Below are 12,230 nucleotides of genomic sequence, written 5' to 3'. Positions count from 1 at the left end.
CTTCCTGCATTACAGCCTACCCGAGTTAGGCCAGGCTTCACACGTTGAGTGCAGGTCTCCAGAATGCCAAATCTGCCCGATATTTCTGACTCCAGCTGCAAGTTTGGGGGTCCCCAGAGGTGCCCTCACTTTAGACCAGCTGGGTACAAATATGGGCTGGGCATCCCCACAGCTCCCTCGGGCTTAATAATTCATTAGAAAGACTTGCAGATCTCACGGAAAGCACTATACTTAACCAGCCAAAAGAAGAGACACATAAGGAGAAGTCTGGGAGTGTTCTGTCTTCCTCAGGGATGTGTTATCTTCCTGGCACATCCATGTGTGACAATATGCCGAGTATTGCCAACCAGGGAAGCTTCCCAAGCTTCAGTGTCAGTTTTCATTGAAGCTTCATTACATAGGCATGCTTGATTGATCACTGGCACGTGGCTGAACTCAAGCTCCAGCCCCTATCCGTCCCCAGAGGTCAGGCTTATATCATGTGGCTCAAGCCCCAAGCCTCTAATCATGTGGCTGGTCTTTCTGGCATGGGTGATCCCCATTCTCAATCATCTGTCTGTGTCAACTATCCGGTGCAGTTGGAGGGTCTCAATAGGAAGAGCAAAGACATTCCAATCACTGGGAAATCCCAAAGGTTTACAGGTTACCTCTCAGAACCAGGGATGAAGGCCAGCCAAATTCTTTGTTACACGCAGTCTCCAGCCTGCATGTTTACCCATCTCCCTCATTAACTTCTTGAGGTCAGGGAATATGCTGCCTTGTTCATCATTTTCTTTGCAGTAAACGCAAAGTAGGTACTCAAAAAATACTGTACGAATGATCAACACACTGCAATTATTAGGCCAAGTTTATTCCAGCTTTAATTCTAAACCATCACCATTAGGGAGTTGTTAAAATCCTAAGGCACTGTAGCTAAGGCAGTTGTCTTGGTCTAGATTCTTCTTGTGCATTGCTTGGTTCCCTTCAGCCTATTGATTTTCTCTTGTGTCTCATGCCAGTCCACTCCTCACAACGTCCAAGACACTTCAAGTCAGAGTTTTGGCTCTCTTATGCTGAGATTGATATACTTAATGCAGTGTGGAAACTCACAAAGTCTCCACCTACTGTTTTTATTAGTTCTGGCTCCTAGCTACTGCATGGATCCTTGTAAATGCAGGAGTAATATCAAGTTTCTTTTCTTAAATGCTTTCTCTATGAAAAACTGCTTGCTTTACTTGCTTGAATCCTTTCTGCTGCTATGGTGGAGCTAGAATGGTCTGATGCATGGCAGAGAGGTTTTGACTGCTCTGACTTTCATCTATTCAAAGCTGCTTCCAGGTTATTCCATTGTGAAGTAGTCACTTTAAGTCCTCCCCTCTCTTTATGACTTAAAATACCTTTATTCTGTGATTACTTTTTATGTTGCATTATTAAATATCTCCCTGACTATCCAAGATACTCCTTCCCACAGGCTATGTTAGTCTAAGATTTTATTTCTAACCTTTTCCTGCCAGCCTCTGTGCGGAATATATGCTGAGGATAAGGGTAGAAGGTGTCAGGGGAACCAGACCTGGAGAAGGAGTGAATAGCAAACCCGCCCTCAGCAGGAATGGGTGATTCTCCTGCTCCAACAGCAGCCACTGGTGTGTTCCCAGTAAGAGTTTTGTCATGCCAACATCAAAGTGGCAGTAGCTCACCAGCTGCCAAGTGCATGGCCTTCTCTGGACTGTGGCTTTCTTATGATCTAGGAGACATTTGTGGAATGGGAGGCGGGTAGGGGCAGGTTTGTGGGGGTAAAGGAAAGGTGTTTCGTGAGGGTTGGCCTCATTTTAGTAGGATACAAAGCATCCCTACAAAGAGTTAAGATGGTTTAAAAATTGCTTAAATATTCCATATCCTTTCCAGAAATTTGAGAAAATAAAGGTAAGCAAAAGATGTTCTTACCCTGATAAAACACTACAAAATATATTATAAGGACATTGGTTTTATCCAAGGTCAGACATGTTCCAAGTCCACCTCTTGAAGGACCCTGTGATGTGAGAGCCCATGCTGATCCTTTTCACTTCTCTTTCTCTTCCTTTCCTCCTTTGATACAGAACAATAGGAAGACTGAGACAATGGGACAGGCTTGCAGTGGCTTTTATAGGGAGCGTGCTGTTGGCTTGCAGAGTGCCACCTGAAGGGATAGCCATTCTGGGAGAGGTGAGGCAAAGGGGAGCCCAGGTCCCATCCACATCCAACCCCTGACAGAAAGGCTCGCTCGCTATTGTGTGTATGGAGTAACAGTGACATCCTGTGGCCGGTCTGGTTGATCTAAGTGGCTCCTTTATAGATAAAGAGGACCATTTTGTCTGCACTGAAAGGTGAGCCCTTGGTTGGCTCCTTCTTCAGACAATACACAAAAGAGGGAAGGGCAGGATTCCTACCGCAGGCTTTTTGGCATCTCTACCTCGCAGCTGTCTCTGATTTAGCTGGGAGAGATTCTTGGGACAGAAATTATGTCCGTTTTTATGCTTGATCAATTTAAATGTTACCATTTGAGTGTTGAGTGAACCATAATAATAACCATGAGAACAGTGAGAAAATAGTGACAGGAGAGAGAAGCACTTCGCTTCTTTATAAGACATCCCAGAGGATTAATGCAGAATAATCTGTTACTTAAAAATGTCTAAATTGCTTGACATTTAGCTGCATTTTTTTTTGAAGTTTTGGAAGCAATAACTTTATTTTGACCTTACTTAAGAGAGAAGAGGGCTGGGGAAGAAAACAACTCTGATCTTAAGTTATTGTAACATTCTTACGAAATCAGGGTATGTGGCCAAGTGCATAGCTCTGCTCGCAGGGGCCTGGGAGTCGTGTGGTTCCAAGTCTGGCATGTGTAACCTCCCATAATGTTAAATACAGGTAGACCCCAGCTGGCACCTGGCTTTGGGTGTGATCAAACAGCAAGTATGAAACCTCAGAGCTCTGGTGGTGGGTGTGAGCTGAAGGAATTCATTCTCCATGGGGATGCCCACCATCTTGTGGTTTCCATCCATCAGAAAGGGGCTGCCTCCCCTGAAACACCTCTTGACCTCTGCTCTTTCCTAGGCGTCTCCAGGGTCCCTGCTCAGGGAATAAGGCAAAGGAAGCGTGGAAGTTGAGAAAGGAAGTTATGCTCTTGAGTTACATGGACCTGGGTTCTAATCTCAGCCCACCACTCACTAGCTCTGTGACCTTGAGTAAATTCCTTAACTGTTTGCAGTCATGCTTTTCCCAACCATGGGAAGGGGTTAATAATAAGCACCCCCTGCCTGGGTTGTGGGGAAGTATGCAAGGCAGGGGGAGAGTGTGTGTATGCCCTGGGATCCACACCACACAGGGGAGCTGCCACTCTTATTGCTTCATGCACAGCTGCGGGCTCTGGCTTGAAGGCAACTTGGTAGGAGGGCTCCCTGTTCCCCCTTCTCTGACGTTGGCAGAAGATCTCTGTCCTTGTCTACTGCAGCAGGTTGGGTTGAGGGCAGGGAAAAGTGAGATATGAGGGGGAGTTGGGTGGGTGGGATGTGTCGTGTGTGTGGTCTATATGTATGTGTGTATGTAGTATGGTCTAGTGTGTGTATGGTTTGTATGTATGTTTTTTGTGTGTGGTGTGTTTGATGTATGTATGTATGTGGTGTGGTATATGTGTATGTGGTGGTGTGTGTGGCGTGTGTGGTATGTATATGTGGTGTGTGGCGTGTGTGGTGTGTGTATGTGGTATGATGTGTGGTGTGTGTGTAATGTGTGTATGTGTATGGGTGGTGCGTATGTTTTGCTCATATGTGGTATGGTGTGTGTGTGATGTGTGGTGTATGATGTGTGGTGTGTATGTATATGGTGATGTGTATGTGGGGAGTATCTCCGTGGTGTGTGTGTGTGATGTGTGTGTACATGATGGCGTAATGTGGTCATGTGTGTATGGTTTGTATGTATGTGGTATGTGTGTATGTGTGGTACGTGTGTGTATGTGATAGGTGTGTGGGGTATGTGCGTACGTGATGTGTGTGCATGTCAGATGTCTTTGTGTACGTGATGGTGTATGTATATGTGTGTGTGTGTGTGTGTGTGTGACACACGCCTTCCCTGCCCACTGTCCTCTGGTCAGCGCAGGCACTGGCCCGGGTAGAGTGAGATGTGGGGGAGGCTGCAGGTGGCTGCCACACTCTGGATGGGGACAGAAGAAACAAAAGGGAAGGAACAAGGGACAGGGAAGCCAAGAAAATGCCAATACAGGAAGGAGACGGAGAGGATTAGAAAAAAGTCGGAGTTCAGCACTGAGTATTCTCCTAGGCCATTTTAAAGTTCTCCAAAATCATGATAACTTAATTCCTGTGTCAATAAGGGTTTTGCTGACTTTCTGTCTAGTGGCAGAAAAAAGAGCAAGGCCAAGCTTCCTCCTAAAGGGCAAAAATCTCGTGTTTTAGTCCAGAGGTGACTTGACCGAGAACATGAAAGGATGGCTCGCAGCTATTCGGATCTGTGTCCGAGCTCGTCAGCCCATCGTGGGGACAGGAGTGATTCATTTGCCACGTCTCTACTTTCTGTCTCTTTCCTGTGTTTCTCCTCCTCCTCCTCTCGCTCCTTCTCCCTCTGTCTTTCTTTGCATCTCCCGACTTTGGGGGTGACTCTTGGCCCACGCAGATGCCGTTTCCTCACTTTGTCTCAAAAACCTTGTCGCCTTCCAATTTTCTCACAAATTTCTTTATGCCTTTGGGCAGCCACCCTGTTTCATTCCAGTTTCTACTTGTGCTAAGTGACAGATGGATTTCCCACGTCCTGGCTGGAAAAGAAAAGCAATTTGTTTGAAGATCGGTTCACTTAGGTGTCGATAATAATAAAGGGGAAATAATGTCACGGTGTCTAATTGAGACAGAGTATGAAATCACTACCCTCGTGATCACTGAGGGGGAAGCAAAGTTGAAGCCCTTAGAGGGTATTTATTTGAAAGGCGTCGTGGCTCGAAGATTTGACCATGGTGACGAAGAGGCAGGGAAATAAAGCAAACCAAGTTTTTCTTGCTTGGATGGAGGTTTATTATCCTGCTCGTGTGAAGTCTGGGCCAGCAGTGCCGACGGTTTTGACTACCCTTCCGTGTTCCTCTGCACTTGGGCAGGGAAGATATTGAGATGGGCCAGCTTGCTCACGTGACCTGGACAGGACAGAGACCTCTTTTGGGAAACAAGTGCTTGAAGTTTCTGATGGTGCAAATAACAAAGCTACTTACATTTCAAATTTATTTGTGAAAGCACGTTAAACCCAGTTTTAGACACGAATATTTACACTTTTGAGTATGTGGCCCAGAAGAGTGAAGGCGATTCCAGAAAGTGCTTCATGTAATCAGTTTATGCCCATATGGAAAGCTCCAGGGCAGCCCACAGATGATGCTAGCACAATCCAGTTGGCACCTTCCCCGGTTCCTCCCTCCCAGTCTCTCCTCCCCCTCCTCATCACCACACTACTGTTTCCCCAGTTTCATGAGAAGAAAGAAAGCTGAAGAGGAACTGGTGGCTGGACGGCCCTTATGACTTTGCCAATTTTCTCTTCTCGCTGCCTGTCTTCCTCCCCAAATATGGAGCTAAATTAGAAGGTATGTAAGTGTTTCCCTCTCATATGAGGCTGAAATACAGGGTTCTAACTTATCTCCTGGGTATCAGTAGGGATGTTTTTGGTCCTGAGGGACAGAAACTCCAATTTCTCATGGTTTCACCATCGAATGAACCTTTTTGGCTCCTGTATTTGTACAGTCTCTAAGTTAGGGTGCCTTCAGGTGTCTCCAATGGCCCAGTAGTATAAATCAGGACCCACGTCTTTCTTTCTTTCTGCTCCATCCACAAAATTATCTACTTCATTTTAAGACCAGCTCCTCTCATGGTCAAGAAACGGCTCCCAATGCCAGTGGAGTGGCTATATTCCTCCCTGTCCATAAAGAAAGAGCGGTGGGCCTAGGAAGAGACAAGACTGTGCATGGGTGTACACTCAAGTGAGGTTTTTCTTCTCTCTCTCTTTTTTATTTTGGGGGTGTGCATGTCAAGACCATGGAACTAAATCCCAGGCATCAACTAGATAAACTTAAGTTGTATACCTGTCCTGAAGTAATTGCTAAATTGCTACACATAGGGGATGACAGGTGCTAATTGTTTTATGCCGACAGGACCTACCCCTGGGCTGAGGGAGAATGTGGAAGGCAGAGAAGCTAAGATTACATGCTGTCATGTTGGAGGGGCTCTCCTTCATCCTATCTTTTCAGTTTTTATAAATTCAGTCTGTCTTCATCATTAAGTGTAAGAATCCATTTGTCTGGAAGGTACTATTAGGATTGGTATACATTGTCTTTATAAAATCAGCCACTGTATTATTGAATAGTTGAACTGGGTCCATAGACTCTCCATGTCCCATTGAGGGCAGTTCTGTGCCCGACGTTTCTGAAGTCCTTCTGTGGGCAGAGTAACTTTGTGGAGGGAATAAACATATGCTTCACTTGGTTTCTTAGCTATGGTACTTCTTCCTGGAACAGAATGGGCACCCTGGGAGTGAGACTATTTAGGGTCTGGCAGGTAGATAAAGCCATATAGGCAGGTGTTGGTAGCTTGAACTAAATGAATTCACTCTTTTCTGGAGTATCTGCTAGGAATCTGGACCACTGGTAGAGCAAAGCCTCTTCAGGCAGTGTGCTTCTACAGGCTGAACTGGATATTTCATGACATTTCTCCATCCTTCCCCATCTGTTATTTTTTATTCGCACCAGAGAAGGGAAGGAAATCAATCCACTGGCACATCTACACTCAAACTTGTAAGTTTGGTTATAAAACTTGCATCTCCTTCCTGCTAGGAAGAACAGGCTGTAAGAATTCTAGGACCAAAGCAAAAATAAAATACAAAATCTGGTTATCCGATTGTTTATACTAGGTTACCCGGGAAGCAAGTGGTAAGGGTCAGGTTAATTCCCACTACTGGAGTGTGGGAGTGTGGTGGTGGTAGAGGGTTGGAAGTGCTGGAAAGGAAATGACCCTGTCAGGTGCTAGCAATATTAACTGCTTGGCTGTCAAATGGAGAGGTGAACACTAGGCCTTGCCTGCTGCTATGAGATGCTCTAGCATCCCTGGCAGTAAGGGAATGGGTTCGAATGGGATACCGTTGAATCCTGACCATCATTTTATACTTTCTCCACCTTGGACATAGACTAGGGGCCACCACACCTGCAATCACAGAACAAGGTGGCATCATCTCCACAAAAACTTCCGGGGGCCCCTGGGTTCATGTGCCAGTGCAGGCAGGTTAAGGGAGTGAAGGGTGCTAGGGGCCCGGAGGGGAGCCAGACCTCTCACATCTCCTAGGTGAAGACTCCTTCACTCATCCTCCTTACTGAAGCAGGCAGACTCAGTTTTGGGTCTCTTCTTTCTTGGAATTCCCATTTGTTCTCTTATAAACACTTGCATCCCTTTCTTGGCTGAGTTACTTCTTTTGAGATTTCTCTTGCCAAACAACCTCTTTTTGCTTTCTCCACTCTTTCTGTAGGTATATTCATATACTTAATCACTGTGCTTGCTGGATGCGATTCTGTTTCTTTAAGTGAATTTGTCTCTGTTCTAACTTCTTATGGGTTGTTTTTCAGTTGAACTCTTCAACTCTTCTTCAGTTGAAGGCAATCTTCTTTCTGAGATCTTTGTAGGGGGCCCTTTATTTTTGACTTTCCTATCTGTCCTTGATAGGACCATTTTCTCTGGCTTCTATCACATCACTTCCTCTTGGCTTCCTTTAAGTCTTCTCCGTCAGCTTAACCTCCAAGACCCACTTCACTGGGTCGATCAACTGAATGCCCACCAGCCAGGCACATGCACCACGCCTAGCCATGCCAGAGGGGGCTGGTGGGAGAGCCCTCTGCTGATGAACCTTGCCTGGAGGACCTTCTCAGGTGAGGGAGAAGCAGAGGCTCCCTGTCCCATGGTTTGGTGTCCTTCCTCCTGGACTCCTGCCCCTCCCTTCATCACTTTCTCTCCCTGGCTTGATCTTCCTCCCACCTACTTCTGCACTGCAGCTGTGCCTCTTGCTGGCTGGCAGGAATGTGTTTAGAGGAAAGCACAAACCTTCCCCTCTGGGCAATGTAATGACCTCGCTAGTGACAATGTGGGTAAAGGGTACTGGATATGCCACCCCACATTATGTCACTATGGCCTGAGGATTATTTGGAGCTAAAGGCACTTAAAAACCATCCTGTTTTTGAGAGGTCTGGTGAGAGAAAAACTCTTCACTTTCCCTAACTACCTAAAAATAAAGTATAAATTTCCCTGTTTGTAAAGGAAACTTATAGGTATAAAGGAAATTTCCATTTATAAAGATATCTCAGAAAGTTACCCCTTGGAGACAACTCTTACCACCCAGGGACTCACATTTTTGTAACAGACAACCTTTATTTACCACACATCTTCTCCCCTTCTCTGCTTATGACCCACCTGCTAGGACCAGAGGCCCCCCTCCCTTGTCCTTTGTTTAGCCTGGGGTGGTGTGTAAATCTCAATCATCTGGCTGCTTCCTTGAGTCTAGCCTAATTAAACTATTATTTCCTCTTGTGAATCTGTCTTTTAAAAGTTTGGTTCTCAGGTCCCAGTTGTTGAAAGTAGGAGGGGAGAAGGAGAAAGATTTTCCTTCCTATGGTGGCCCAAGAGATTCATTCCGAGCGGGCACCTTTGAAGATGTGGATCTTATGTGTGTATTATAAATCATTTTTATCTCTAGTCTCCATTCAAGAACAGTCTTTCATATGTATATGACTAAGGCTCTCATTCTGCAGATGGGTCTATGTTTATACTAAGACGTGAGGTTACTGCCATCTCCAAGTGTCTTCCATACTTTCCACCTTGGACGAGGGGCATGTTGAATATTCTAGGCCGTGATTCCATCACAGATGCCTTCCCTTGAGGGCCAGTCGCTCCCCCTCAGCTTCTCCGTTACTTTCTTCTCCATTGTCAGAAAGGTGGCTTTCCATCAGGCTTTCCCTTTCTATTCAGGACAATCTCTTTTTTTTCCCACTTGGTGAAAGAAGCATTGGGAACGTGTTAGGAGAAGACGCAAAATGCGGTAATCCTGCTAAGGTTGGAGAAATCCTGACTGAGTTGCAGCAAGAAAACAGCTTGTTAAACACCAGCCGGGCAGAAGTTTTCGTCTCATTGGAACGCTACTTACTCAATGCTTGAACAGCTCTTGGAACAGCAGGAACCTGGGAGTGTCTCTGGATACAAAAGGCAAGCATGGTAGATGTTAAACTGGCATTCATTTATTGGAATCCATGTTGGATACTTCTCTCATTTCTCTCCTGGGAAGACCTTGCTGGTGGTAGCTTTGAGTTAGATACACTCATATTTCAGACACTTAGGCCTCTTGCTTAGAGGGAAGATAGGCCAGATTTGAAAATGAAGTTGATATTCCTGTCATAGCACTAACAAAAGATGTTCTTGCAAACACAGAGGGGGAGGGAGAGACGGGAGAGAGAGAGTTTTTTGTTTTTGTTTTTGTTTTCATTTTTAGCGGAGAAAAATGTCACATGCCTTTGATCCACATTTCAAAGGGTGGAGCAAAACCACAGGATGCATACATCAGTAACTGGAAGGGTGTTGCAGTCAACAAATTAATACAGACCATGTCTACCTCCCCTACATTTTGCCCTTCTTCTTGTGCATGCTATTGATTGATATACCTCAGGGAGGAGATTCTTCTGACTCAGACACTAAGCAAGTTCCTAAGGAAAATATCAGCTTTAAAAGGGAAGAGAGGAAGTAGCAGCGGCAGCAAAAAATCGCTAATCTTTCATTTATAAGAGCTACTGAACATCTGGAGAGCAGGCGGCTCCTTTAACCCCTGGAGTGCAGGAACAAATGAGCACCAAAGGGCAGCCCATGCTAATGTGGTGCCATTAATTTGAATACAATGGAGGGCCCTATAATAAACATCTCTGGAGCCATCTGGGTTTTCCTTTATACCTTGCTCGGCTCCTTGGGGGCACCAGGAGGCACAGCTTAATGGGAGAGGAAATTCTTTGGGGGCCGAAGAATAGGGAAGATATCTTTAAAGAGCACCACTTAGTTTAAAAGAAAAATGTGTAATGGCCAAAGCGAGAAACAGAAACAAAAAAAAGATCAAATAAGTCACGGGAAAAATGTTTTTAAGTATCCATGGGGGTGTTCCTGAAATTAATATTTATGTCTGTTGCTCACCCAGCATTCATAGCATTTTAAACCAAATGTCAGGGTGTGGGGGGGAAGAGTAGAAGGAATCATACGCATCGGGAATGATTAATGTGATGTTTACATTTTGGGGGAGAGTATGAGATCTGGAATTTAGTTGAAATTGGGCAACTTTTTCTATCATGTTTCTATGGGGCACTCCATCTGAGGAGTCTTTAAGTCCATTAAAAAATAGAAATGGAGATTATAAAGCTTGTTCTCTTTCCTGTTCTCAGGGGTCTTGTGGGATAATGTCAACATGCGGGCGAGCGGCTCTGTACAGAAGCCTGAGATAAACAATCAATGTAGGAATTAAGGTGGTCCTACAGCAGTTGTAGCTGTGGCTCCAATTTTAGAAATAGAGAAATATTTCTTTTTCTTTCTTTCTTTCTTTCTTTCTTTCTTTCTTTCTTTCTTTCTTTCTTTTTTTTGGGGGCAGCGGGGAGAGGAGAGAGGAGAGAGAATCTTAGGCAGGCTCCCCACCCAGCACTGAGCCTGACATGGGGCATGATATTACAACCTTGAGATCATCACCTCGGCTGAAATCAAGAGAGGGACACTTAACCCACTGAGCCACCCAGGCGCCCGAGGAAACATTTCTAAGCATTCCCCTTTCTTCAATTCAGAAAGATTTCCCCACTCCTGCTTGAGGACCGCATGCCAGCAGCCAGGGCCTGGATCCGCCCATAGATTGGGATGACTGGCTCAGGCAAGGTTTTGAAATATTTCAAGGTAGTTGCCAACACTGAAAAGAACATCCAGATTTTTTATTTCTCTTAAAAAATAGAAATATCTGGCAACAATGGTGCCCTCAATCCAACATAGCAGAGGTCAGTGGGAGAGGAGATTGGGTGGAAACCCTAGACTTGACATCCTCTCTGGTTGCTACGCTCATCCGGGTTTGTCTACAGGCATTTGTTTGCACTACTTGTCTAGAGGAAGCTTTGGAAAGTGTATTTCAGGATGTGAGTGTAACAATCAATCAATCAGTCATCAATCAAACAAACAGATTTTAAAGAATTGGTTCTCATGACTACAGAGGCCAAGAATTCCAGCCCCAGGAGAGCTGAGAGTGTAAGTCTAAGTCTAAGTTCAAGTCTAGAGACAGGAAAAGACTGATGTCCCAGCTTGGTGACAGGTAGAGAGAAAGAATTCTTTTGGGCTTATAGATTTTTATTCTATTCAGGCCTTCAGTGGAGTCTGTGAAGCCTGCCCACATTGGGAGTCATTCTACTGATTCAGATGTTAGTCTTATTCAAAAATATCCTGACAGACACAAGACTCACTCAGAAATAACATTTAACCAAATACCTGGGCACCTCATGGGTTGACACATAAACTGAACCATCACACACACCTAATAACCTTTTAGGTTGGATGAGTAGAAAGCAGATCTCCTATTTTATTTATCTAAAACCCTGACAAGACCACTTGGTCAGGAAGGCCTCTCAACCAGACAGGTATCTAGTGTGAAGTGAGAGGGCTGGAGAGAAAAAGGTTCAAGCTGGGCAGGTCCGGTCTCAGGAAAAACCAAACCAAACACTTACTGACTCAGTGGACTTGTTTGTTTCTTTCTCAAAGTTCTCTGCGGACCTTCAGTTCTGATGTCGTAAGAGCTACTGAGTAGGTCTGAAAGGCTATGTACACCTGTGAAATCAGGATGTCCACTCGGTGAGGGCTGTAATAGTCTACTTGCTGGGACTCTGGACAATTAACTGGGCATGAGAGTCTGCCCAGGATCTGGGAGTGGAACCCAGGAATAGCGTCACGCAGGACTTTTCCAGGGAAATTCCGGTAAAAGTGACAGGCTTCCCTTTGGGGACACATGTCACTAACCATACTGGCTAAGGCTCCTTGGGTTGGAGGTATTTAAGACTGGATGAGAAGAAGCCAAGCAGAGCATTCGGGCCCTTAAAAACAGTGAGAACTATGTCAGAATATTTGTCCAATATCTTAAAAATGGTGAAACCATTTTCACTGAAAGGGAAATTAAGGGGCACAGGTAAACCCAGT

At 45.1% G+C, this 12,230-nt stretch overlaps 1 long non-coding RNA gene across 1 annotated transcript in view; it reads left to right on the top strand.

Annotated features, from left to right (window-relative positions):
* The window catches only part of LOC112648258 (uncharacterized), a 69,847-nt gene extending 60,613 nt beyond the window's left edge, over window positions 1–9,234 (top strand). Inside the window, exons 3-4 of the long non-coding RNA XR_003128866.3 lie at window positions 5,471–5,587; window positions 9,041–9,234. This is a non-coding gene — a long non-coding RNA (uncharacterized LOC112648258). The remainder of the gene's footprint in view (window positions 1–5,470; window positions 5,588–9,040) is intronic.
* The last annotated feature ends 2,996 nt before the right edge of the window (window positions 9,235–12,230 follow it).

This window comes from Canis lupus, chromosome 7 (genome assembly GCF_003254725.2).
Source record: "Canis lupus dingo isolate Sandy chromosome 7, ASM325472v2, whole genome shotgun sequence".
NCBI lineage: Eukaryota > Metazoa > Chordata > Mammalia > Carnivora > Canidae > Canis > Canis lupus.
The sequence above is the reverse complement of the archived record's forward strand: the minus strand, read 5'-3'. Positions and strand labels throughout refer to the sequence as shown.